Here is a 25,617-nt window from a genome sequence, read left to right as displayed (position 1 = left end):
CCCCGGTTGGGGAAGAACAGAGAAAAAGTTGATTGGAAAAGCACCAAAAAATCATAGGGAGCCCTGGATAAAACTTCTCCGTAAAAAGTTGAATACTGCAAGCCACGGGCCGCATTTCTGGGCCTAACACCCCGAGTTATAGGGCAGGAGGGTGATGCTTGCAGGGTCGGGATTGCCTCCAGCCCCGCGCCCCCCCCTCCCCCGAGGTATCGGTAGCTGCCGCCCGCCGCCCTGCGCGCAGCGCAGCCCCCTCCCGCCGTGCGGCCGCCCCGGCCCCGGCCCCGGCCCCAGCCCTTACATGGACAAATCTGCCTGCAGGGAAAGGCAGGAATTTGGGCCCTTGACGTCAGCCCCGGGCAGAGCGCAGCAGCCCGGCGGGGCGGGAGGCAGCGGCCGCCGCTTTCGCTTTTTGTTTCGGGGGCGTCCCGCCGAGCTCGGGGCTGCCGGCCCCCCCTTCCTCCGCCCGAGGGGAGGTAAGGGCCGAGGGGGGCGCGGAGGGGCCGGAGGGAGGGATGCAGGAGGCGGGAGCGCGGCGGCCGGGGGGATGCAGAGGGGCGCGGGAGGGGCTGGCAGGACCGGAGGGAGGGGTGCGGGAGGGCGGAGCGCGGGAGGGGCTGGCCGGGGGGATGCCGGGGGGATGCGGCGGGCCGCGGGATAGGGGCGCAGAAGCAGGGAGCGCGGGAGGGGCCGCCCGGGGAACCCGGCGGGGCAGCGGCGCGGAGCGCGGAAGGGGCCGGCGGGCGGAAGGGGCCGGCGGCGGGGCCGAGGGGCGGGCGCGGCGGGGCGGTCCCGGGCACGGCCGCGGCCCCGGCCCCGCCCCCGGCCCCACCTCCCCCCGCCGCCTCCTCCCGCCGCCGCCGCCGCCGCGCTCGCCTCCGCTGCCTCCTCCCCCCGAGGTATTGTTGCAGATAATAACTTGCCCCCTTCCTCTCCCCCCCTCCGCTCGCCGAGGCAGCTGTGCAACAGCTGGAGCCCCCGGCCGGGGCGGGGAGCGCTGCCGGCCGCCCGGGGGGGGCCGCGCCTGGCTCCTCCCTCCGCCCGGGGCGCCGAGGCCGCCGCGGGGGGGGACGGCCCGGCCCGGCCCGGTGCGGTGCGGTGCGAGCTCGGCCGCGGGGCGGGGGCAGCTCCCGGGTGTGGGGCGGGGGGGAACTTCCCCGGTACTTCAGCGGCTGCGCTGCACGCCCCCCCCCTCCGCTCCGGGCGGGGGCTGCCCCGGGCCGGGGTCCCCCCTGGGCGGCCGGGGCTCGGTGGCGGGGTGCTGCCGGCCGCAGGTGCACCTGGCCCGGGCAGGGGCCGCAGCGCTGCCCCGGCGCCGCACCTTGCGCCGGCCCGACCCCTCGGCCGGGGCTCGGTGGTAAATAACAAGTTGAGTAAAGCCCTGGCAGCTTTTTATACGGCAGGGGAGGCCCACCCTTCCCCAGCAGGTAAGGACGTAAAAGTTTCCCACACCCTTACGTCACCCGGGGCTTTTTTTTTTTTTTAAATAATTTTTTTTTTTCCTCCCCCTTCTCTTGCCCTCCCATTTTGAACAGGCAAATCTTATTCCTGCCGTTGTTCAGGAGCACTCTCCACACCCTGGGGCTGTGCTGGGGAGAAGGCAGTGCTCCGGAGTAGGAGGTGTGATGGAGAAATTCATGCCGTAATTGTTCTGGCTACTGTACCTCGAGGTGCAGTTTGGCCCCGTTGGTGAAACAAATGTGTGTTGGATTCTCCTGCTTTGTTTTGATTTTTTTTTTTTGTTGTTTTTTCTATGCCTGTACGAGTTGGCTTTTTGGCCCAGTTGTTTGGTTTTTGGTCGGGTTCCTGTTGGGTATCTTTCTCTCTTGCTAGGCAATTGATGCACAAAGTTTTAAGAGCTTGCGGGAACCATCAAGCTTGCTGATGTGTCTTCCTACGCATCCACACCACCTTGGCCCCTGTGCAGAATGTGGTTTTGACCCATGTGAAATGCAAGGTCTCCCATGGAAGTCTTAAGTTTTTGGAAACGCTCTAGATTTGAGAATTTCTTTGCTTCCTTGGATGCATTTACCTATAGAGTTTGTGCTTATACGTTCCAGGAATGATTTTTGGGGCAAGATCTGAGAGTGAGTGTGGAGTCCCTGGATGTCTGGGAGATGGGTGATACAGCAGGTGCTGGCCCACCAAGTAATTACAGATACGGGATGTTAGGAAGGCAGGGGAACGCTTGGAGCCAGAAAATGGGGCACAGCATTTCGTCTGAACGTTACCAGCCATGTTCACACTAGAAAACGTTGGTTGTTGTCCTGTGCGTAGCCCAGCTTGCTGTGCAGCAGCACAGTTTGGGGATCTGAGGGACTTTCTGGTTATCCCCACCCTTGCTGCAGCAGGACTGGCCAAGGCAAGGCTAAATAATACTCCGGAATATGGGATTTCCCTCGGAAATATTTCCATCCCAGGATAAAGATTTACTGTTGAAAACTTTTCTCTGCCCGTTGGCCTACTCTGTCTCCCCTGCCCATCCCATGACCTTTCATCCTATCACTCCTAAATTTATTAGCTCTGTTATTCCCCTCTTTCAGTTGTTTAGCTTTTGTTGGAGGGTTTTTCCCTGTGGGATGGGCTGTCAGCAGGTGATGGGCCATAGGGCCACCTGGCAGCGAGCTCCTGCCCTCTGTGTCTAATCCTGCCTGCAGCTCCAGCGAGATGCTGGTGCTGCTAAAGGGGCCTTCAGCTCTGCTGTCCTCCAATTGTTGAGTTTCATGTATAGTTTTCCTTTAATTGTTTTCTTCATTTTTTTTTTTTTTCCTACCTGAGTCAGTTTGTGTTGGCTGTTTTTGGGAAAAGCTACCAAGTGGGGGAACCTGGTCCAGGATGGTGGCAGCGCAAAGTCCTCATCAGTTATGGTGCTGGGGGCTCTCCTGCCATCAGATGTCTTCTGGTCCTTGTAGGCTCTTCTCCCAGCCCTGTGGTTGGAGGGCCTGTTTGGAGCACATGGATTGCTGAAGGTCACTGGGAAAATGAAACTAAAACTGTGTCCCACTGAAGCCTCTGTGGATACAGCCCCAAACTGCAATGCGTTGCTGTTGTGCAGGCTCCACGGTGCATGGTGCTCGGGTCAGTGAGGGGTACAGCTTTTGTCATTGTGCAGTTGTCTCCTTTAGAAAGGTGTCACAGAAACAGTGAGTGCTGTGGAAAAGGGGTCTCTGTTCCTTTGTACCAGTGCAAGCCAAGGTGAAAGTGGCTGATTCAAAATGAACAAAATTAAGTGCTTTCCCATGTAACTAAGTGGTGGTGTTTATCATGCAGAACATTGCTGAGGACAAGAATTTAGCCAAGTCTGGAAAGGAGGTGGGACAGTTGTATGAATGTCAGGTACATTCAGAGTTATACCAGCTAATGGTGATGGCTTTTCTATCATAAACATCTAATTGGAAAGAAGACACTGTTTAATGCAGGTTTCTCTGAAACATCTCTCGCTGACTGGAGCTGGAAAAAAAACGGTAGCTTTGGTGGATAATAAATTTTTTGCAAGAAGACGGTTTCCGTGCATCTGTGGAAACATATACCCTCAGGGTGTCCGCAGTGATTTCTCTATTCCTTTGCCCATCATGGTTGTGTGAACAATGCATCCTCGGTGGCATTTAGTTTCTCATCAAGCATCTGAAAGCCTGACCCACACAGCTCTGCCTTTCTCCCAATAAACTCTTCCATCCCTGACATGGCTCTGGGCAGCACCTGCACCCTCTGCTCCGGCTGACCCTGGACCGTGCTGGGTTTCACCTCAGCTGGTCATCCATGTTCTTCCCTATGCAGTCTGTGGCAGCCCTTGTAATCCCTTCAGGTGGAGGGAAGTCCCTGTGGATGCATGGAGAGGTTCTAAAGATGGCATTGGGATGATGAAGAAATATGCGTTTCCTTTAGGTACATCTGTGCTTTTTGGGTACGTTATTTTTTTGATGGAGAGAAGCCTTCAGGGAAGCAAGATGAATACCAAGTCTATGTGACCCGCCAGAAGTCTGGGACTCAGCATCTGTGTTTGCGATGTGCACGCGTGAGTGAGACGGTGATGCTTTTGCCTGCTTTCGGACCTCCGCAGCCTGCTTTCGTACCCCGGTAGCTTCATCATCTCCCTTTGCTCTCGCTCTCGTAGCAGGGTAATTCTGCTAAAAGCTAGAGAGCTTACTGGAACTGCAGTCACGCTTCAAAAGCGGGCAGGAGCGGAGGAGACGGAAACCATAGCTTATCTAAGGATGTGGGTTATCTGAGAGACGGATTCGCAAGGAACAATACCTTTAAAGAGTGTGGGTTATATGTAGGAAAATACAGGACTTGAAATAACTTTATGAATAACGGTTCCAGAGGAGGGATTGGAGGGAAGGTGTTGTGATTGGCTTTCACATGTGCGTTGGGATGCTGGAGGAGAGCAGCGGTCAAATCTGAAGAGCTCTGTGTTTTCCTCTTTTTAATTTAGGGAGCTTTTTGTTTTGTAAAATAGAAACAAACAGAGAAAAGAAAACAACAAATCAAACCGAAAACCACAGACCAGAAAAACCCCACAAAGTTTAAAAGCTTTTTGAGAGCTTGTGCCTGCCCAAGAAGCGGGGCTTAGCGGGGTGCAGGGCTCGGCTCTTTCCGTTCCTCGTGCTTCTGGGCACGGCAGGGCAGGTAGGGCTCGTGATGTTTCCAATCCAGACGTGAAAAAAAAACCCTGCTACCCACACTTAATCGTTGTGATTAAGGTTACCGGTAGAGACACCTCGGTGGAGATTCTGCTTTCATCTCAAGGAGCTGGTTTCGATCACATTCTGAGCAAGTGCAAGAGCTGGCATGAAAATGATCATTTTTAAGTCGCTGTCAGCAAGTCTCTGTCATTTTAGACTGTCAGTATCTGTTGCTGGGATCTGTGGGTGACAGTGACACACACGTGAGTCACTCAGAAGCACTCCCAAACTATCACGATATGCTCAGGAAAGGAAAACAAACATCGGTGGAGTTGTGGGCTGCTGATAACCTTTTCTTAGAAAAAGATACAAGCTTTTGAGCGTTGTAGGCTGTTAGTGAGGATGTTTTCTTTTGCCCTTGATGCCATAAGGGAACCTCATAATAGTGATTCCTCAGTAACCTCATAAATTACTTTGTTTGGTTTGGGGGGGTTGGGATGCTTGAAGGTCTCTGATTTATGCCAGCTTTGTTTCTGTGTGAAAGCTCCTGTCAGCCCTCTTTGGGGTTTCCACATCTGGCTGGGAGGGATCCCATTTTGTGCCTAAGTGGGCTTGTGCGCTTGAGCATCCTCTAAGTAGGTGCCATTCAGCACTTGGCTGCCTTCCTCCCCCTGCTACTGCTGCCCAGTGATGCTTCAAGGCAGGCAAACTTCCGCCAAGTCTTGGATGATTGTGCTGCCAGTGGAATAGTTAGTTGAGATTTAATATGGCTATTATCTTTAGGTAATAAAATATCAACTAACTTGCCATAACTATCTTGTTTAATGTCTGTTAAAAGCCCCACATACTTCATTCACTGGGTGAAATTTAATAGAAGTTCATCTAAGCATTTATTGCTTATTTAATTTACAAATAAGTTGATCTCCACAGTTGGTAACAGGCACTGAGGATTTAATTAACATACAGTAAACTACCCTGTTAGCTCTGAATTTACACAGTCAGATCTTGTTTATGCATGAATTTGTAACTCCCCTCTGCCCACTCCTCTTTTTTAGGCCAGTGGATCTCATTGTGGGGAGCTGCAGTCCTCTCCTCTTCTCCCTCTGCTTGTGTTCCTGATCTCTCCTCCAGCCGGAGAGCCTCTGCCAGGGCTGCGCAGCTGGGGGCTGTAACGCTGCTGAGGAACCAGCACCCAGCTGCTTTGTGGTGGGACCAGCCTGGCCAGCTGGAGGAAGGCAGGCAGGATGGAGGAGGCTGATAGATTGTGCCACAGACCTTGGAGAAGGGGCTGTGGTAGGGATGCACTGCACGACGGGGTAAAAGCGGTCCAGCTCCAAGCCTTAGTTAAGCATAACAGAGCAAATTAAAAATGTTGCCTCTAGGGCTTTTTCAGCAATGTGGCTGGCTGCATGAGACTCAGGTTGGTGAGGTGCTTTTTTTTTTTTTTTGGAAGAGAAACTTGGGGTGCTTCACAGGTGACTTGCAGGCAGCCCTGCTGCAGTTGCTGTGTTTGTTGTACCCCAACGGCAGTGGTTTATGTCTCAGTAACGTGCATGTGCGTCTTTGACATGCTGTGTGCGCGTACCCTAAGGAGCTCTCTCTGTTTCAGCAGTTTATTACCTCACCTTAACAGACTTGAATTACTCCACTTAATGAGGCAAGCTTGAATGAAAGCAAGGAGTCTCCCAGACAGTGCACAGCACGAAGCAACTGGGTTGGGAGAGTGATTGGATTAGCAGCTGATAAGTGGCTGTAACTCCAGCTGCTGCATCTCCCCTGCCTCACTCGCCCGGGTGTCAGCGGTGTTCCTGCTTCAGCTCAGCCCCAAAAGAGGTCAGCTGGCTTGAATTTAACACACCTCATCACCTCAGGTAGAGACTTGATTTGCTTTTCATGGGTTTGGGCAAATCTTGAGAGATACCTCAAGCTATTACTGTGGACAAGACAAGCCTTTAATCTGGATTTCCCAGGAGAAACATAGTGATTTCGGCAGCCATGTGGCAGTCCTGTAGCTAATTACAAGCAGTGAACTTGGTTAAAAAAAATGGTGTTAAAGTTGCAAAGTCCAAGTGCTCCAAAGCTCTCAAATGCCAGAATGAAGGCATGTTGTTGATGAATCCTTAATCTGGCCTCCCCTGCAAGCGGGTATTATGATATAGCCACTTAATTGCCAGAGCACCTACTCTTTGTGCCCAGAGTGGAAGGTGATACTTAATAAGCAGCTATTCATTTTCTTTTCTTCTTGTGCAGCGTGTGGCCCCAAGCCTTATTTACTACATACTATTCAAACTTGGGACTGAATGCAGAATTATTAATTTCCTTTTGTGCTGTTCTGGGGTGCGCTTTGGTCTTTCATTGGAGCGCTTTGCAAGTTAGGGGGACTATTTTTGCAGTGCCTTCCTGAGGTGAAGGAAGAGTATTCTTGTCATTTTACTGATGGGACACTGAGGCTTGTAGAGTCATCTGTCATCCCTGACACTGAAATCCGGGAGAAAAGAAGCCAGTTAAACCAGGGCTGTCCTCTTTAGTTTGCGGTCATAACTGATAATCAAACAGAGAAACGGTTGAAAAGAATTGTCTGTAATTACAGACTGAAGTTAGCATCCTTTCCACCTAACTCTGGAGATTACTCTGAACTGCTTATTGCAGTTATACCTATCTTTACAGTCCATCTCCCCCATCTTTTCTGCTTTTACCTGCCTCTTATGCATTATCATCATCATCCTTGACTGGGGGCAAGGCCTGTACTTATCTTGCGTGGGTATGGAAATGCCTAACTTAGTATGGAAGCTGGTCTTTGCCTCTGGCATTTGAAAACCAGGGCAGTTTAATGCTGTTAAATCTGAAACGTGATGGTGGGGAGGTCCCAAAATGAACCACAAAAATGGTTAAGGTCCAGGTAGTATTTATGTATAAAAACATATTTCAAGGAGTAGGATATGGGTAATGGGGAACTTCACATCATCAGGTGGACACTTCCTCAGTGGCTTGTTTTCCTGTATACAGTAAGACTGCCATTTTTTAGGGTAGTTTAAGCTTCCTTTAGAGCCGTGGTGGTTCTCCATCACTTCTGATCCCGCAGGTTATTTTTTGGGAGAATGAAAATTATGCCTTCCCTAGCACAGTTCCACTTCAGTGCTTTTTTAGAGAATCCATTTCTTTCTCGGGTTCCTTGGGATGCACAGAGTTGAGCTTAGAAACACGACGTTGCATCTTTGCCATTTAAGGAGGGCTTGGTGAACCTTCCGCATAGTAAGTCTGAAATTCAAGCGTATGAGTAATCCAGCTGAACTCTCTGCAGCTACTTGTGTGTCTAAAGATAAGCAAGTTACACTGTTCCGTACCCGAATCCTGATTTGCTCCCAAGGCAGACAGATGGGGAAGAAACGATGGGCAAAAGGGTTAAAGTTATCTGGGGAGATATCTGGCTGCTTTTCATCTGAAACGGTGCTGTAGCATGCAGAATGGCCATAGCCTGGCTGCAATGAAGAGTCAGCCTCATACAGTGTAGGAGGTCATATTGTGAGCAAAGTGGACAAGTTGCAAGCCTCTAACAGTGGCATTAAGTGACAAATTGTGGGGCAGAAGCATATTTTGGAAGTTAGGAATAATGCCTTGGACCTCTGCATTGTTGCGGGGATAAGTGCGGCGTTCTTGGCACCTAACGCTTCTTCGAGTGTCTCCCTCGGTGTACGAGATTTGGGAATGAGGCCAGAGCAGCAGGTGAACTTAAAACAATATAAATGAGCGCATCTTTCTAAGGCACGCCGTCCACCCAGGTACTCGAAGTGTCTGGGTGAAAGGATGGCAGCTTACGGAGTGCCTGTGCGCCTCCTTCCATGGCTTGGCACGGCGTGTTTTGCTCTGCTGCATGGGTGAGCTGTGAACTCGGGGTGTGCGGAGGCTGGGGAAGTCGGTGGAGGAGTTTTTAAGGACCGCGTCATAGAGCGGGAGGAGAAGGAGCTACGAGAGCAGAGCTCGTTGCCTTACTACACACAAGGATCACTTAGGGTGGGTTCATTTGTAAGTTATTATGCATGAAGTTAGCTCCCGTCCCCTCATTGTATACATAACCTATAGGCAGTGTTTTGTGGTCACTGTTTTTACAGGTGGGTATTGGATCTCTCTGAGGATGCAGGGCAGATGGGTTGGCCTTTGCACCGTCTGGTGTATTGTCTTGCTGTGGTGTACCCTGGGGTGAAAAGGAGAGGACTCATGCTCCAGTGTGTTACAATGATCATCTATGCTGGTAGTGCCCCACCTTGTCTGGGGTCAGGCCACTCAGCAGGGTGTCATACCCATACCCGCACCACTCTGGTTCCCTGCCTGCTGCAGTTCCCTGGACGCCATAGCCCAAGCCTCTGGTCTGGATGCATTTGCACCTCTGGTCTGGATGCATTTGCACCTCTGGTCTGGATGCATTTGCATGCCTGAGGTGGTGTTTTAGGTCTTGGGTCATGCCATCACGTGCAAGCAAAAGTGATCTGCTCCAGCTTTGTTGTGTTCAGGGCGGCTGTCTGCCTGTGTCGGCTGCTCCTCATCCCTTGAAGGTGAAGTGCAGTGAGGCACAAGCAACCTTACGGGTTTTTGCTGCAGCTCTTGATGAATTTCTCGTGTCTCAGATGATTTGATTCATACCTGATTAAGGGTGTGCCCAATTTCATGGGTGGAGCTGCATGTACAAAGGTAGCTGTGTATTATCAAAAAGTCCCACATTGTATCATCTGGATTAGTTCCTGCTGTCTTGGTAGATGCACCTGCTAGGATGGGAATATTTTCTGTGTGTTTTAGTTGTGCACATTCAACCTGACGTGTAATGGAAGTGATTCCAGATACTCTTGATCTCCAGAACAAGACAAGGCCTATCCATCTAATGAAAGACATGAGTAATTCTGGGTATGGTATTGGTATGCTCCTGGGCTCCTGTTCGTCCTTCTCTTTGTTTTTGCTTTCATATCCCATGGACAACATTTTCTTGCGTTGTCCATATCTCTAAATTTGACCTGTAGCATCTTGGGCTGAGCCCGCCACATGTTGCGCTACCCAAAGGAGAGTAGTGAGTCTGCCAAACCGTGCGTGTTGGAGTCCTGTGAACCTGAGCGGAGAGCGCAGGCTGCACCCGTGGAACGGCGTCTGGGTCTGAGGAGCTCCTGCGCTGGGAGGTGAAGATAAAGTGGAGAATGGTGAGAGAAGAGCAGGGCGATTGACTTGGGGACATAGAGACTGGTTATGAGGGAAGATGAAAAGGCCGTAAAAAGTGTGTGTTAGCAGAATGTGACTAAGATGGAGACCTGATAAGTATTGAAATGTGTCTGCGGAGGAAAGGGGAGCAGTAGCAGCTTCTGGCAGAGCAAAGCTGTATGTCTAGGACTTGCAACTTGGTGCAAAGCGTACGGCTCCTGTGGCCCTGCCATCGCAAGCCGTTGCCACCTATAATCCCTTTAACAAACGTGCTCAGTTCCATCTGAAACCTACTTGGGCTCTTCCCCGTCCTTCCCGGGGAGTTCATCTCTCTCAGGGCTGTTTACCACCGTGGTTTCTGAGCTGTGCAGGCTCGCTGTCTCATTCCTCAGCCCTTACTCACAGGAGGCCTGTGTGGGAGGGAGGGACACCCAACAGAAATGTGAAACTTGATGCAAAGTCCCTTGCCACGAGGAATTTGGGTGGCTGATCTGCTACAGCTTGGCCTCTGGGAGCCTGCCGGAGATCCGTGGGCTGAGAGTCTGTGATCTGCAGCCCTGGTGGGGCTCCAGGGAGTGGGATGGAGGCCTGCGAGAAGGTGGGTTTCTCCTGCAAAAGGCAACCCATATGGCATTTGGGGGCTCCTGGTAGAGCCGCACTAGCCCAGCTTGTTAACAAAATTCAGTTGGGCCCCTCTGCTCTGCTCTGGTGAGACCCCACCTGCAGTGCTGCGTCCTCTCAGCACGGGAAAGACATGGACCTGTTGGAGCGCGTCCAGAGAAGGCCATAAAAATGATTGGGGGGTGGAACGCCTCTGCTATGAAGAAAGGCTGAGAGAGTTGGGGTTGTTCAGCCTGGAGAAGAGAAGGCTTCGGGGAGACCTTATTGCGGCCTTTCAGTACTTAAAGGGGGCTTATAAGAAAGATGGCGGCAAACTTTTTAGCAACAAACTGTTGCGACAGGTCAAGGGGGAATGGTTTTAAACTAAAAGAGGGTAGATTTAGACTAGATATAAGGAAGAAATTCTTTACAATGAGGGTGGTGAAACACTGGCACATGTTGCCCAGAGAGGTTGTGGATGCCCCATCCCTGGAAACATTCAAGGTCAGGTTGGTCGGGGCTCTGAGCAACCTGATCTTGTTGAAGATGTCTGTGCTCATTGCAGGTGGGTTGGACTAGATGACCTTTAAAGGTCCCTTCCAACCCAAACTATGCTATGATTCTAATTGGATGGGGTAAAGTGGAGGAGGGGAGCAGTATGACTCACTTAAATTAGCAGTGACCAAGAGTGGGCTGTAAGCTATAGGTGACACCTTGTGCCTCCATCCTAGCTGCACACAGTAAAATCTGGCAGGGGAGCTACAGCCATATGTGCAAATACAGTGTGTGGGTTTGGGTCTCGGTCCAGCATTCACATCCATAAATAGGTCAGCCCCTTCCTTACGATAGCATTTGTGTGCACTTTACAAACATGAACCAACTAATCCCAACAGATGTTTGGCAGCCTCCTGAGCCCACAAGGAAGTTAAATATCATTGCACTTTGCTAGAGAGATGCCCAGGATTCAAATAACACCTGCTGGAAGAGCCCATCTAAGCTGGGGCGTGTTCATGGCTGTGTGGTTCAGCTTTGCAGAGCACCTGCTGCCGCTCCATTGGGTTGGTCTGACCACAGCGGCTTTCCCTGCCTTCAGCTATGCAAGGGCCAGGCTGTGCTTCTATTGAAATCAAAGACACAGCTTCCTTTAATTTTTGAGGGGGAATAGGATTTAGCTCTATGTTTGCACACTCACACTTTATTAAAATCCAATTGAAAGGAGGGAGCTGTGGGTTTTGCTTGCTGCCTGCCTTTGTCCGCGTGCTGAAGTGCCCATCTCCTTGTCGGTGGTGTGCGAGGGCACGATGCTCCTGCTGGCCTGAATCCTTTGCTTGCCTCCCTCTCTTTCCCCAGATGTGAACATTTAGTTGCAAGCTCCATGATGCCTCTGAGGTCAAGCAGGTTACATGGATGTGTGCTGCTGAAGCAGCAGTTTATTCTGGAGTTGTCTCTGGACTCTGCAGTTTGCGATTCATGTCCTGGCTGTTCCTGCTCCATCCCAGCATGAAGTGCAGCCCAGCCAGCTGCCAGAGGTAACGCACTGAGGACCAGGGAACTCCACTGCAATAACTTTGCCTGTACAGAGTATTCAGAGATCTCGGATAATGAACGTCTTGCAGCCTTTTTTAGCGGAAGTTTGCTCAGTGTTGCATGGGCCAGAAGCTGCCTGACACTTTGCTTTCCCCTAAAAAAGAAAAGGCTATTTGGCTAACTTTTCAAAGAGAAAATGAAGCTGTAGCACATCACAGAGGTGTGAAGAGTAAGGAAGGCCTCTGCATGTCACTGTAGCCTCCAAGGTCCATATTCATCCTCTTAATGAAATTCAGCTGCATAAGGGGGAAGAAGCAGGAATTGATCCTCTTCATATGGATCATTAGTATCTCAACAGCTGGTCTGCAAAGAGCAACTGGGAACAAAAATGAGCTCTTGCTGCATCTAATTTTTTTTTTCCTGTGTGCTCTGAAAGATGATTGGGATGCTTTAGACACTTGGCTTTCTTGCTCAAGAAGGGCTGAGGATTGTACTCATTTCTCCTGGCCTCTATTTTGTGCTCTGGCTTGTTGGCTGTCCTGATTTTTCAGGCAGAGTTATAATTATAAGGCTGCTGAGTGGAGGGGGAGGCAGCAGTAGGATAGTTCTGGATTGCTAATAAATCAAGGACTTTTCTTAGGTGTTTCCTCACTCAGATCTTTATCAGTCTCCGTTAAATACGGATGACAGCTCCGAATACCAGGGTGTGCTTCTATCTTCTCAGTTAAAGCTTCCTGAAGTCTCCCCAGGGGCACAGACCCCGCCAGTTTTTGCCATTCAGCATCTTGAGGAGAAGCCTTGGGTGTCTTCTGTGACGACGGAGGCTGTGGACCGCTGCTCCTCTCCCTCATCACTCTGAACCTGCTGCAGTTGCTCCGTGTGCACCAAGTACGTGCATCTGACTCGCCCCGTGCTGCCGGCTGCTGCTGCCTGGCCTTTTTGCCTGCATTAGTTTAATTGAGTGAGGAGCTTGCAGGAGAAGCTATTCATTCCCCTGGTAACTGTGCTTGACAATCAGAAGTTATTCTGGGGGTGAAGGACCGGTACAGATTTGTTTTCCTTGGCTGCAGATCTGTAGCCCCTAATAGTTTCTCACTCATATGAACCAAGGTTGACTTGGTTTGCCACTAATTAAAAGCCAAAAGGATATGCAGTCCTCTCCAAAATAATTACCATCTTTGGTGAATGGAAGAAAACTCTGCTTGCTTCCTGTTTGTTTCCAAACCTTTCTGTTTTGCCATGTTAACCCTTGCACTGGCCAGGATGCGTGGGAGGGCCCCGGCAGGGCCAGCAGCTCCGTCCTGGTGCACGGGGAGTTTGTGCTTGAATCCTTTCTCTGCTTTTGGACCGAAGGGTAAATATAGGAAAAGCATGGAGTTATGAAAAATCTTATGAAAACTAATAGTTGCATTTGGGGGTGAGGATGTGTTTTCTCCGTGGGAGGCCACTGAAGGCGACAGAGGCGAGTGTGTGCAGGAGCACGTTTTTATCTTGACTTTTTATGGGCTAAAGCCCAACAACAACTAAAAAAAGGTTTTGACTGTGTCTGCTCACTACCAGGAACCCTGAATGCAGCAGCGGGAGTTCCTAGATGGTTTGGTTTCTATCAGTAATTGGTTTCAGATACACATTAACTTTGATTCATGCGTTTTTCTGGGCCTGGTGACGTAGTGGAAGGTGTCCTCTCTCCTCCCCGTTTGCCTGACCTCTGCGTTTGTCACGTTTCTGTCACCATTGGGGCTGGGCTTGCAGCAGGAGGAGGACAGAAGGTCTCCTTCCTTCAGCTGGTCCTAAGTGTCCACAAAGTGTTCGTGCTCCTCCAGTGCAAATTGGAGGGGTTGTCCGATGTCACCACTGGGTTGAGGGCTGGAAGATGTCCAGTCCAAAGTGGTCAGGCTCCCTGGCAACAAGGGCTGGAGCCCCGTGGATGCTGTTTGCTCTGTGCGTGCAAAGGCAGAAGCACATCTCCAGTCTTGCTACTTATCCCCACCATGACCTTATGGTGGGGTTTTGGCCTCTGAGCACCAGCTGGTGTAGGAGGAATAGCTGTCTGGGCAGTAGTCACCGGCTGAGCGTACCTCAAGTGGTACAGGGATGGGCAGAAGTCTCCCAGGACCAGGCTCAGAGGCTGGGGCAGGATCAGCTCCATCCATAATGCTCCTTAGGGGGATGTGCCTAACCTGCTGTCGGGGGCTGGCGATGGCAGCCGTGCCTGCTTGCCTGCAGCCCCCTCCTTGGCTTTGCTACCCTGGGTGCGAAAGCGGGTCGTGTTCGCTTTGCACGGGGAGCGTTCCTTAAATCGCTGTGCTCAGCTGCGGGGCTTGCGAGGGGCAGCAAAGGGGCTGTATTTTCTTGATCTGCCTGTTTCATGAGGCAGTATCTGGCTGTGCCCTTAGTACCAGTTTTTTTTTAATCAAGTCCCCTGTTTTAATTGACTAAGAAAAAAGAACTTGAAGAGGGTATGAACCCATGACCTTGAGATAAATAGTTTCTTATTGAGTCCCCGAGCCCCTAAGCCGCCCCCTCTTCTGAGAGTAGCGTGGTTTAATCAAAGGTCAGAGGTTTTGTCGTCTTTGAGAGCTCAGAAAAAGAGGGCGACGCGAGCGAGCTCTCCTCAGTCCTCCGTGACTGCAGTCATTCTTGGCCTGACAAGTTCCCATTGAGCTCGCTGTGCTTGTCCTCTGTTCCTGGGTGATGGCTCTCTTGACCTTCTCTGGTCTCTGTGAATGCTGATAAAGGCCTGGTGATCAAGTCAGCTGTGTTTCTGGGGGTTGTAACTAATATATGGTGGCTATGGGCGAATGGCTTATGCGAGGCTGCTGTGAGCCTCTGTGTGCAACGTGCAGATTTGCAGGCTTGATAGGACAGTGTCTTCACTTGCCAGCTCTTCCCACGTAGCCTCCCACGCGTGTCTCCTGTTTCTAGGCTGAAGGCAAAGTGTGGTATCTCACGCACCGCTGCGTGGTCAGTCTTGGCGAGTGTGACTTGTGCATGGCCACTGCTGTCTGAGACATTGTGGTTGCTCACAGAGGTCCCCCGTCACTTTGTTCTCTGTGTTTCCTTCTTGGGTGGTGACCAGGCCTGTGGCTGTACTTCTTGTGACAGGTGCAGCATTAGTCCGTCTTTCTCTTTCCTCCTCTCCTTCCTTCTTCCTGACTGCCGTCACTAATGCTCCAGGCTGATGGCTGGCATGGAGCTGGTCTTGCTTGCTTGCATGTTGGATGCTGGCTTCCTTGATGTTGTGCCAAGTCAGTCTTTGAAAATATCAGCTGGCACGTTCTGGAGAGATCTTTGTCTCCAAAAGCTTCTGCAGTTCCTTTCTGTTTTTCCCCATCACCAAGTAAAAAAAAAAAAAAAAACACTTGGCTTGATAACATAGATGCTGGCTTCAGGGCTGGCGACAAAATTCCCGCTGACAGGCTCAGTATGGTAGGGCAGGAGTAGGCGAGGACAGGTACAATGGTGGTGTTATGCTGTTAGGTGCTCCTGTGGATCACACCAGGGAGGTGGAAGAAGGTTGAAGAGATCTTTCCTGGTTTCAAGTGTTTCGTACCTTCTGTGTGATGTTGCACCCACATGCTGTAGCTAATGTTTCAAACAAATAGGCATGTACTCTTCCAAAATACAGCACTCAGGTGCAGCAGGCTGGAGGATATCATGTGGCAAACTCTTGGAAAGAACACAGAGAATTAGTAGCCAAGAAAACTTTGTGCTGAGAAACCATCAGGTACATGGGAAGAAGCGTGATCTCTCCCTGTGAGTACTGATGAGGTCCAGTAAGGGTGCTGAGGATGTTTAACTGATAGCTTTGCCATTCTGCAAACCAAAAGCCTCTTTCTTTTCACTGAGAAACAGGAATGCAATCAAAGTGAACCACATTGTACTGGTCCAGGGGTGCAGTTTTATAGGCACTGTTGGTGCTAAGCAAAAAATAAAGGAAATGCAGTGCAAGTCCAGCATATGTACTTCTCCAGGTCAAGGTAAAGTGGCACACAGGGGCTAAAGACTTGGTATCCTTAACTTTTAAGGAGAGGAAAGACGTGACAATACTTGCACTTACTGTGCTGAAAGAAGTTATGTGATAAATCACAATCCCCTTTTACATGCAATTAAATAAGCTCCTTTGGGGGGAGGATAATCTGCAGAATTCCCATGGAAGTCTGCACGGCTGGTTCTCCTGCATAAGGTGATGGAGGGATGTCCAAGCTCCGCTGCCTTCCCTTTGCTTGAGCCTGAGTCCCAGCTGGGGGGATGGGAGCATGTATAGGGCTGCGTGCTGGGCAAACGGCATGACAGCTGCGTGCTTGTGTCCCCTGTCCCCTCGCGGGGGGGAGAAAGTCCCTTCCTGACATGTAGGGGAAGTGCGTGGAGCTGCGCGTCCCGCAGGCAGATTACCAAGTCGTTGTGCTGAGATAGATGGGCGTTTGACAGCTATGCTGCGGGATGGCGTGTGCGCAGTCCTGCTGAGCCGGGGGATTAGGATCGCCTTTCCTTCCCATTGTCGTGCTGCTGGAGACTCCCTCCGTCCCCTTATTTGACTTACTAGTGCCGGGCTGAGGCTTGCCCACCCCAGGGGTGGTGGCGATGATGTTCAGGTGTCCTTGGGGGGAGAAGAGAGGCAGCGGCTTTGTCTGCGGGGAAGGTCCGGTGGCTCAGCGGCGCGCGGGGCGGCACAGAGCACCCTCCCCATCGTCCCTCCCCATCACAGCCCGGGAGCGGGGGCTCTGCGGTGGCAGGCCAGTTTCCTCGTCACAGGGAGGAAAAAGTGTAAAGCATGGCCTGAAACACCGCCTCTGCTTTTTTTTTTTTTTAATTCCTTTGGTGATGAGGGCCAAAATTCTCTGAGGAGCCTGGCTTCCAGCTGAAGTCAGGATAATTTAGGAACTAAAAGAGCTTTTAAATATATTTTTTGTATGTCTCAGTCTCCATCTATGATGGAAGTAATGGTACTTTCTTGTTCAGAAGGCGGACGCATCCACAGGCATCTCCGGTCCTCCTAGTTTTGAAATGTAGTAAAAGCAGTTATTAGGGCTTGTCAGAATCGCTCCAGAATTTTTTATCTGTGTTTGGTATAAATGGTTCCTTTCTCAAAATGGGTTTTTTTGTGGGAAGCATCAGTTTGCAACTCTGTTCTTGTTTTGTAAAGGAAAAAAAGTTTAGTTTTTTTTTTTACTCTTCTATTTGTGATGGTAACAACATTTGTTGAAAACAAAAATGTTTTCATCAAAAGCAGTCAGTGGTGAGGCCGCTCCACTCTCTGCTGGCTGATTGCCACGCTTGCATGTTAACCTGGGCCTCTCTGCCCCATCAGGGCTTTTTCTGGTCTGGAAGGAATATGCTTCCTCGGCCTCTCGATCCAGCTGTGCGAAAAGAGGAGCAGCTGCACTGAGAACTCTTCCTTTTTTAATACAGGTGTTCGAGGCCCCTTGTTGCTCATCCCATCTGAAGGTATTTGTTCCAAGGCTGAAACTGGGGCAGTTGGCTATTGAGGTATAAAAATGAAAGGAGAGAGCTAATGCTCGGTCATCCTTGGAGATGGGGGGGAAGGAGGGGACAGATATTTCTAAACCAGAGAGATTTACTGGTCCTGGCCGATTGTGCTTTTTTAAACATCACGATGGATTACAACGCTTTCTAAAATACCTAGCCTGACCAAGCGGGCATGGGAGCGGGGAATTCGGTTGGCTGCCAGGTATTTGTTGCTATTTTCAAATGATCTGGCCAAAACTGGATAAAACGGAAGCCTTGAACACAAAGGCTGTCTGGTCATGTAGGCTCTAAGTTTTAAAATTTTCATTTACAAATGGTTTTAAGAAGAGCAATAAGAGAGCCTGCCATGGTGCCAAGGGTTTCGTTGTGGTGGCACCCAAGTAAGCTTGGGAAAAGGGGACCTTTACCTTCAAATTTTGGCCATTTAAAACCAAAATGGTTAAAGGAACATTGTCCTTTCTAATAAAACCCTTAGAGTTGAACAAATGTGCACAAAAATGCCATCTCTGCCCTAGGAGATTTCAACCTCCCGTGGGGCAATGCTTTAACCTAAAGGTGGGCTGCTGAAGACCCTGGGCAGGGAGTGGGGAGAGCGGGTGCTTTCCTGAGCCTGTGCCTTGGGGCACAGCACTTCTCCTCTGCTCCCTGATGCTCTTGGTCACTGTTGGTCTGTTTTTCTTGACCAAGCATCTTAAGACGTGGGAGGCATGTTAGGGCACCGTTCTACCGGTGCGGCCTGGTGAGGATGGCCATTCCTCTGGGGGGGAAAAATGACAGTTTTTTGGTTTTGAATTGCAAAACATTATCCTTTATTTGAAACCCAGGCTCTGTGGTGCTCTGATACTGCATGAGAACTTGAAAGCAAAATCAATTGCCCTTCTTTGATCAAGAAGCTGGGGTGCATTCGAGTGAGAAAGTGAAACTGCCCCCTTCTTGCTTGAGGTCTCTCCGACCAGGCTTAGTGAAATGCAGACAGCAAACGGTGGGGGGAAAAAGGAGAGAAAAAAGAAAAAGAAAAAAAAAAAAATCAGTGAGGCTGTTTTGAAAATCTTCCACTTCCAGTAGACCGAGGGAGTGTGAACAGCATGAGGCCGGTAGTCTGTGCTTGAAAATACGGGGTCCAATCCTGGTGTCAATTACAGACACGTAAATCACAGGCAGCGCTGCTGGCAGTGACGGGAGCTGCTGAAAGGTCGCTCCAGCATGGGACCCGTAGGCTTTCTGGCATTGACGTGCTGATTCCTCTCGTTCCTTAGCCACCCATCTTTTCTAGCTGTCCTCGTGCATTTAAAATAACAGGGGTGCGACATGGCTGGTCCTACTGATGGGTTGGTCCCCAACCATGCCCAGTGGCTCCGGCTGAGAGCCAGTGTGGTGGCTCCCAGCTGCTGGGGTGCTGTATGTAGGGCTGTCTCACAGCTTCCTCGGCCACTGCTTAAATCTGTCCTGCCCCAAATATTTTTTTCATTTGTTATAATACAGCCGTCTCCGTCTGGGAGAGCTGGATGCCATCCCTCTGGTACAAGCTGGATCTCATCCCTTCGGTGCTGCCATGCCTCTGGAGCGGTGTCTCCTCCTTCTCCTCCCTACTCTCCTGCTCCTTTTTTTCCCGTTTGTTTTAGTCTCATTTTATGAACCTCAGGACAAACCTGAAAATCGTGTGTGACAGCAAAGATAAAAATGAGTCCCCTGGCCCCGAAGCCAGGTGTGCCACTGCTGCAGGACCCCGGGGCTCCCGTGGGGCAATGCTTTAACGCCAGGCTATGTGCCCTGCAGTGTGCAGGGACTGCCGGCGAGTTTGCTTTTTTTATGGGAGCTAATTTTCCCCATCGGAGCTGACGGTCCGTGCTGCGGCCGGCATCAGCCTTCCTCCAGCGCGATGGCCGGACCAGGAGCCCGGAAGCGATAAGTCCCATTACGTCCAATTTTGACACATTGTGGCAGATTTAAAAGCAGCTCCGTGCTGAGTACGATAAAGGAGGGGTGTGTGCTTCCTTGCAGATCGAAACTGGCCATTCGCGTAGTTGCTGCTTTACACCAACACAGGATCTGGCCTCCCGAATGGCAGCAGCCGGGCGTATTAGCTGTTGCTGTTTGTATTGGTGACTCTCTGAGCAGGTGCCGCTGCTGGCAGCAGAGCAGAGGAAACGTGTCTCCAGCTTTTGTTATCTTGCGTGATCTTTTTATTAGATAACTTCAGCAGCATACTTTTGAATTAATCAGTTTGATTTTAACAAATGAAACCCGAGAAGCACAGAAGCAGACACTGAAAGCTGTTAGTCAGGGCCAGATCCTGCAGGCATCGCTGTCCTGGGATAGCAAGATCAGTCCGTATCTCTGGATAGCAATATCAGTCTGCGTTCAAGTGTAGAGCTACCCATGCATATAAGCTGAATTGTAAGTCAGGGTTGGACTCTGAATTGAGGTTTGCATGTAAGGGATCTGATTTTCTGATGTGTGAGGATGCGGAGACCTCAGACAGCCCCCTCGGCGCTGGCGGTTGCCAGCATGGCTGAGGATCAGGGCTCCTGCGGAGGAGATAACGCGAGATTTCTGAGTTTGGGGACTTTGGCCAGCAAGTAACAAATATATTGGCACAGCGTGGGAAAGACGTAAAAATACATATGTCAGAATCGGCAGGCTTTTAAGTGTTTTTCATTTAAAATGAAAAGGTCAGATTGAATGGGTTTGTCATCAGGGGACCCATACGTGCACCTGCCAATCATACGGGGGGGGACCTGTGTCAGTTCGTGCTGATGGCTGACTCACTGGGAGCTTGTCTGCGCTTAAAAATTGATGACTGGAACGGTTAAAATGACAATTTTCCTTGTGGCGGTCAGGCTGAGCCATCTGCTCCATAAAGGAATGGGAATGAAGGATCCGAGGGTGATGCTGCTTTATCCCAGTTTTAACTGGTGTTCACGCTTCGGCTTCTACAAGTAGAGCCATACTGATTTTAAAAATAAAAAAATAATAAAAAAACCTAAGCTCTGAATATTGGTAAAACCTTCAAGTGTAGAGGAGATTTAAAAGTGAATGCAACTTTTGAGCAGTCAGAAAAACAGGCGCTGTTCAGCCAGGCTGTTACGTGAGAGGTGTGATCAGCACTTGCTGAAATTATTTTCACAGGTAAGGTTTTCTTTTAAAGGGATTGGGGCGTCTGGTTACTTCAATTTCTAAGTGACCACTGTAAAGTTATACTAGGGACACCTGTTTTTCTGGAAGTGCTGACTGCACTTCTCTGAAACTTGGAATCTTTGCAGAGGTTTTAAACTGTCCATTTCTGAAAAATATAAGAAAACTGAAACCTTACCAGAGGACTGATATTTAAATTCGGGCATTGTAAAGTACTGCTTTTAAATGTAAATCTGCAAACAGGAAACCTTGCTTTCCATGCTCTACTTGTGTGTTAAATTTATATTTCTTTTTTTTTTTTTCTTGAGAAATGTTGATTCTTACTGTCGATAATATAACATCATTAGCAGACAGTGAGTGGACGGGCTGTTTCTGATCATCATGCCTTTAAGGATTTTGGAGTTCGTGGATCTCGGCCTCTCACCTTATTTTCCTTTCAGCTTGGGATGGCTTTTTAAACTTCTAATCACTTTCTCAGCTTTTTATGAGCTGTACCTTAAATTTAACTAGTTGGAAGAAACAAATGAAGAAAACAATCTTTTGCGAAAGATGTGCTATTTTGGTAAATTCGTGTTCCAGTAGTTTGTTCAGAGATTCTACTTAGTGCTTTAACTGTGATAGCCGATTCCTGCTGTTTGGGCATTTGCTTCAAATTACTTTTAAATGATAAATTGCCTATTGAAATAGCGCATTAGAATAAGCGATCTGTATTGTGCTAAGCATAAAAATGAAGATGCAGATGTGCACGCGTAGGTGTATACAGACTCCGGCGTCTTGGCCACTGTAGCTGGTGATCTGGAGGCGCAAGAGCCGTACCGAGTTATGCCAGATGGGAGCTTGACAGTGTGAAGCTGTGTTACTGAAGAGACACTCCTGCTGTTAACTCTTGCAGGACTGTGGTAGAAAGCTGGGATTTCTTATTGCAAGGGGAAAATCAGAATTAGCTGTGCACAGACCGCTGAGCATCTGTTGCGGTGTCTCTGAACTAGGAGGACCTCAGTTTTGTGGAGCTAAAAGCCTGCCTGTTGTTACTGTTTCTGTTGTAAAAGCACCTGGATCTTCCCCGTAAAGGTTGTTGGGGGATGTATGAAATCCAGAGGTGGCTCCTTAGGGACAGTCTTTGCATGTATTTCTCTGGGGACTTCAGTGGGGGAAAGACTTGTCCTGGAATCGATGGCAGCGATTTGGGTATGTCTGTACTGTGGACTTGTTTGTCTTTGCCTACCTGAGCCAGAGCGGGAATGAGCGTGACTGCCAGGGGCAGACCCTTTTTTGGGACTTTCTGTTGTTCTCAGGGTCTGTATCTCTTGCCTGCTTCCCCAGCAGAGCTGGCCTGGTTAAGGCATCGCTTTGCTAAACCTCTGTGTAGTCCTCTCTGGTGCGAGGCTCTTGGGGTGCTCCTTGCTGAGGGATGTGTACAGGCAACTGAGAAGAGGGACTTTGCGGAGAGGAGCTCTGCTGATCTTGGGGTTTGGGAGCCTCAAGCCTCGAGAAATGCTCCCCAATGAGAACAATGAGAAATGCTTGTTGAGACCATGTCTTAAAGATGTCTGATTTGGTGGTGGCATCATGGCTTGATGGCTTGTGATGCAGCAGATGTGCAGCTCTTCTGGTACCTTGGATCTGTCCTCTACATCTGTATTCTGGGTATTTCTGCACTCAAAGACTCAGACTGACTTTTGCAGCCTTCTGCTAAAGAAATAGGGTCACAAATGGAGTAGTTTGACAAACTGGATATCAGATGGATATTGCTGTGACCAGTCCTGCTTGGCTGTGGATGTGTGGCCAGGAGGGAGTGTGTGCCTGGGCATCAGTGGGTTGTTTCCCCTCTGGGACCATGCTGGGCCCCACTTGCTGCTGGGGAGGGTGGTTTCACAGCAGCTTCAGCTGAGTGGCTTGGGGAGGGAATGTGGGGTCCTGCTCACCTTGCTGCAGGAAGCCCATCACAAGGTGATGGGGACAGCTGGCATGGAAAGTAAAGCCAGGCAGATGCGGTTCAACTAGCCAAGACTGCTGAGTCCTACAACTGATCTTGTAAACATTTCCTGAGTTAAACCTAGTGAAAGACAAGCCTGAGCCAAGATCTTTTAAACACAGGTTGGGTCCCAAGAAATATTGTCTTACCTGGAGCTCCCGGAGGTGCTGTTGTGGGTTGAATTGAAACGGTGTTGGAACCGGAGGGGAATGTTGTTGTCTTCTGCCTTTGCAGATAAGACCGAAGGGCATTTTGCCAGGAGCCTGTGGGAAGGACCTAAACTGTATATAACTCTACATCATTTTAAAATGAAAAGTAAACATGCAGAACCATAATATTTGCTTGTACTTGTCTTCTCCTTGATGGATGGAGAGAAATTGCTCTTTGGCTGAGTTCACCAGCAATAAAACCCTGCAGTTACTCATCTTCATCCCAAGCCTGCGGTGAATGGGAGAGGCCATTGCGATCTCTGGTTGAATTTGTCCTTATCACACCTGAGGGGAACGCTAAGGGTCCTGGGGACTCTTATACCTGCCCAGCCCTGTGGGGAATCAGGGCTGGGTGCCACTGCAAGGACTGTGGGACTGAGCTGCGAAGGTGCCTCCTTGGTCAGGGTGGACCTCATCATGCTTGTATGCTGTTGGCGCAATGGAGATCTACCACTGCTTGGGAGAGGCGAGAGCCTTGTCTCTCTCATGGCTGCTGTAGGCTCAGGCATGGCGTGGGGGACAAGGGGTGCTGGCAGGGTAGGAAGGGGTCCCATCGGGTGACAGGGAGGAGGGACCTGGGCTGTGAGCCACCAGCACTCTTTTGCATTTTGCTGCATGTTGGTTGTAGACTTGTGGGCTCACATGTACCCTCATGAGCAGCACAGGTACAACAAACGCAAGCCTGAACCGAGCACTTCCATCATTACAGCAGCAAATAGCAGTAACTTTCTCTGCTGAGCGTTGATGACAAGGCAAGCCTGTGCTTGTCATGAGCAGAGATAGGGCCGTCAGGGCGACAAGGATGTAGCCGGGTTGGGATGCCGGCGGGGGCAGGAAGGAGTGTGCGATTCAGATGCCGTCTATCTCTGTGGCCTGCACTCGTCGGCGTGTCCTGGCAATGCCATGAGCAAGACAACGGTTTTGTGGCCTGGCCGTCCCCTCTGCTCTACCTTCATCTTCCGCAGAGGGGAAAAACAGCACCGAGTCGGTCACTTCAAGAAAGGGTTGTGTCTGCTTTGCAGCTACAGGAAAGAGTGAGGCAGTTTCCGATGGGAATTGGGCAGAGCTCCTCAGAGAAAAGGTGGAGGACGGAGTGAACTGGATGGCGGTGTAGCTCTGCTTGTGATACTGGTAAACCCCATGAGCTTCAAACAGAATTAAATGATGCCTCCTAGCTCCCTTGCTGTGCCTGAGGTCCTAGAGACGAGCAATGAATTCATGCTGTTCTCTCATTTTATGCCTCATTTTACATCTCCTTTTACCTCCTGCCCTTCTCAGGGGCATTAAGGGTAGTAAAGGAGCTGTGGCGTGAGGAGGTGCAAGTTGTTGACCAAGCTGTGGCAGCTGACAGCCGGTGCTGGTCGTTGGCCTGGTTCGAGGTGGTGATGCTCGCTTTTGGGGGGGTGCCGAAAGGAGTCCGGGAGTATGGAGGCTTCTGCCTAAGAAAGCTGGGGAGGAAAATGCAGCATTTCCCAGAAGTTGTGTGGGTTAAACTGCAAGTTTTGGAGACGAGCCGTTGGGAGGCCCATCCGGCATGCATCACATGGGTATCTCTCTCTCTCTTCATAGGGCTGGGAAAGAAACCCAAAGTCGTGACTCGGCGGAGCCCTGCGTGTCTGCAAAAGCCCCACTGTGAGTTCGTCCCACCAGCAAGACTGTGCAGCGTGAGAACCGGTGCGTAAACACGTTTCACAGGAACGAGGGGCAACTTCTCAGAAGGATTTGTGGCTTTTCTGACAGTAGCACCTTGCTCGTGCCTCTCCTAACGGAGTGTGGAGGGGGGCTGAGATCACTGGAAAGTACAAGACAAACTGGTGGTTCCCTGGTGGAGCTTGCACCCAGAGGCTTTGGTGGGGAAGGGCTCGGCAGCAGAGAGAAGCTGCGGGTGTTCAAAAGTCATCCTGGACTATGGCGCTGAGGCTTTAGATGCGCTCTCTTGGGCGGTGTGTTGTGTGACAGCACGCACGAATAGGTGATGTGGGGCGTAATGACAAATGCACGCCAAGAAATGCACATACATACCTATATATATATGCTGTACAAATCTAGGCACATGGAAACAAAGATGTGCAATGCACGTATAGTATATACTATATAGTGGCATATGAGAGCTTGGGGGTGTATATACCAAATGTCTGTATATACTATATATGACGATAAAAGAATGCATATGCATTCATGTTCTCTTTTTCTTTTTCTGTCTCTTCTGTCTTTCTGTGGAGCTGTTGCAAAACTACCAGATTCAACCTCCTGGGGAGCCTTTCTGGCCAAGGTTTCACAAGCCAGCACCTACTTTGCGTGCCTCACTTCTTTCTATATTTATTCCTCTGCACCCGGTTTTTGCGTTTGCCTGCAAAGTTGAACTGTCACAAACATTTGTGCTAACTTTTGGCTGCACAGGACTTCAGCTTGCAAGTCCCAAGTCTGCTTTTGTGCATGTTGAGGCAAGAGGCGTATGTGTGCGTAGTTGTGCATGTGTGCGTATGAGCATCCCTGGTCCTTGCTGTCTGCATTATGTGGTCTGTGTTCCTGTGACGCTGCAGCAGTCCCTGTCTTCTGTATGCCACGGAAGTTGTGCTCTCTGCCCCTTCAAGACATTTTTATGAATCAAATATTCTCAGTTGTCCTGCTTATGTAATGTCATTTAAATGAAATTAGCCATGCCTGACCCGGTGGCCAATTGATAATGGTCTGTGCTGCCATGCAGGAGGCTTGGGTTGGATTTTATTCCCAGGCCCCCAAGCTTTTACTTTCCAAGGTTAGGACTGTGGCAAGGAGGGGGACTTGTGGTGCCATGTAGCAGGGAGCTGCTGGCTGGGCTGTGGTTGGACATGGATGTGTCCATCCCTCTGGTTTCTCTCCTCTGTGTTGTTTGGGG

At 50.1% G+C, this 25,617-nt stretch overlaps 1 protein-coding gene across 10 annotated transcripts in view; it reads left to right on the top strand.

Moving 5' to 3' along the window:
• The first annotated feature begins 378 nt into the window (after nucleotides 1–378).
• The window catches only part of LPP (LIM domain containing preferred translocation partner in lipoma), a 349,989-nt gene continuing 324,750 nt past the window's right edge, over nucleotides 379–25,617 (top strand). For 5 of the 10 annotated variants that reach the window (XM_075157113.1, XM_075157109.1, XM_075157111.1 and 2 more), the window contains exons 1-2: nucleotides 23,622–23,870; nucleotides 24,309–24,413. The gene's annotated coding sequence lies outside the window, so the exon portion shown is untranslated. Of the gene's footprint in view, nucleotides 474–834; nucleotides 897–1,226; nucleotides 1,425–11,500; nucleotides 11,933–23,621; nucleotides 23,871–24,308; nucleotides 24,414–25,617 lie in introns of those variants that run through there. The other 5 variants (XM_075157110.1, XM_075157103.1, XM_075157104.1 and 2 more) reach the window with 4 other exon arrangements.

The sequence above is a fragment of the Calonectris borealis genome, chromosome 9 (genome assembly GCF_964195595.1).
Source record: "Calonectris borealis chromosome 9, bCalBor7.hap1.2, whole genome shotgun sequence".
Taxonomy (NCBI): domain Eukaryota; kingdom Metazoa; phylum Chordata; class Aves; order Procellariiformes; family Procellariidae; genus Calonectris; species Calonectris borealis.
Note: the sequence above shows the minus strand (reverse complement) of the source record. Positions and strands in the feature narration are given on the sequence as shown.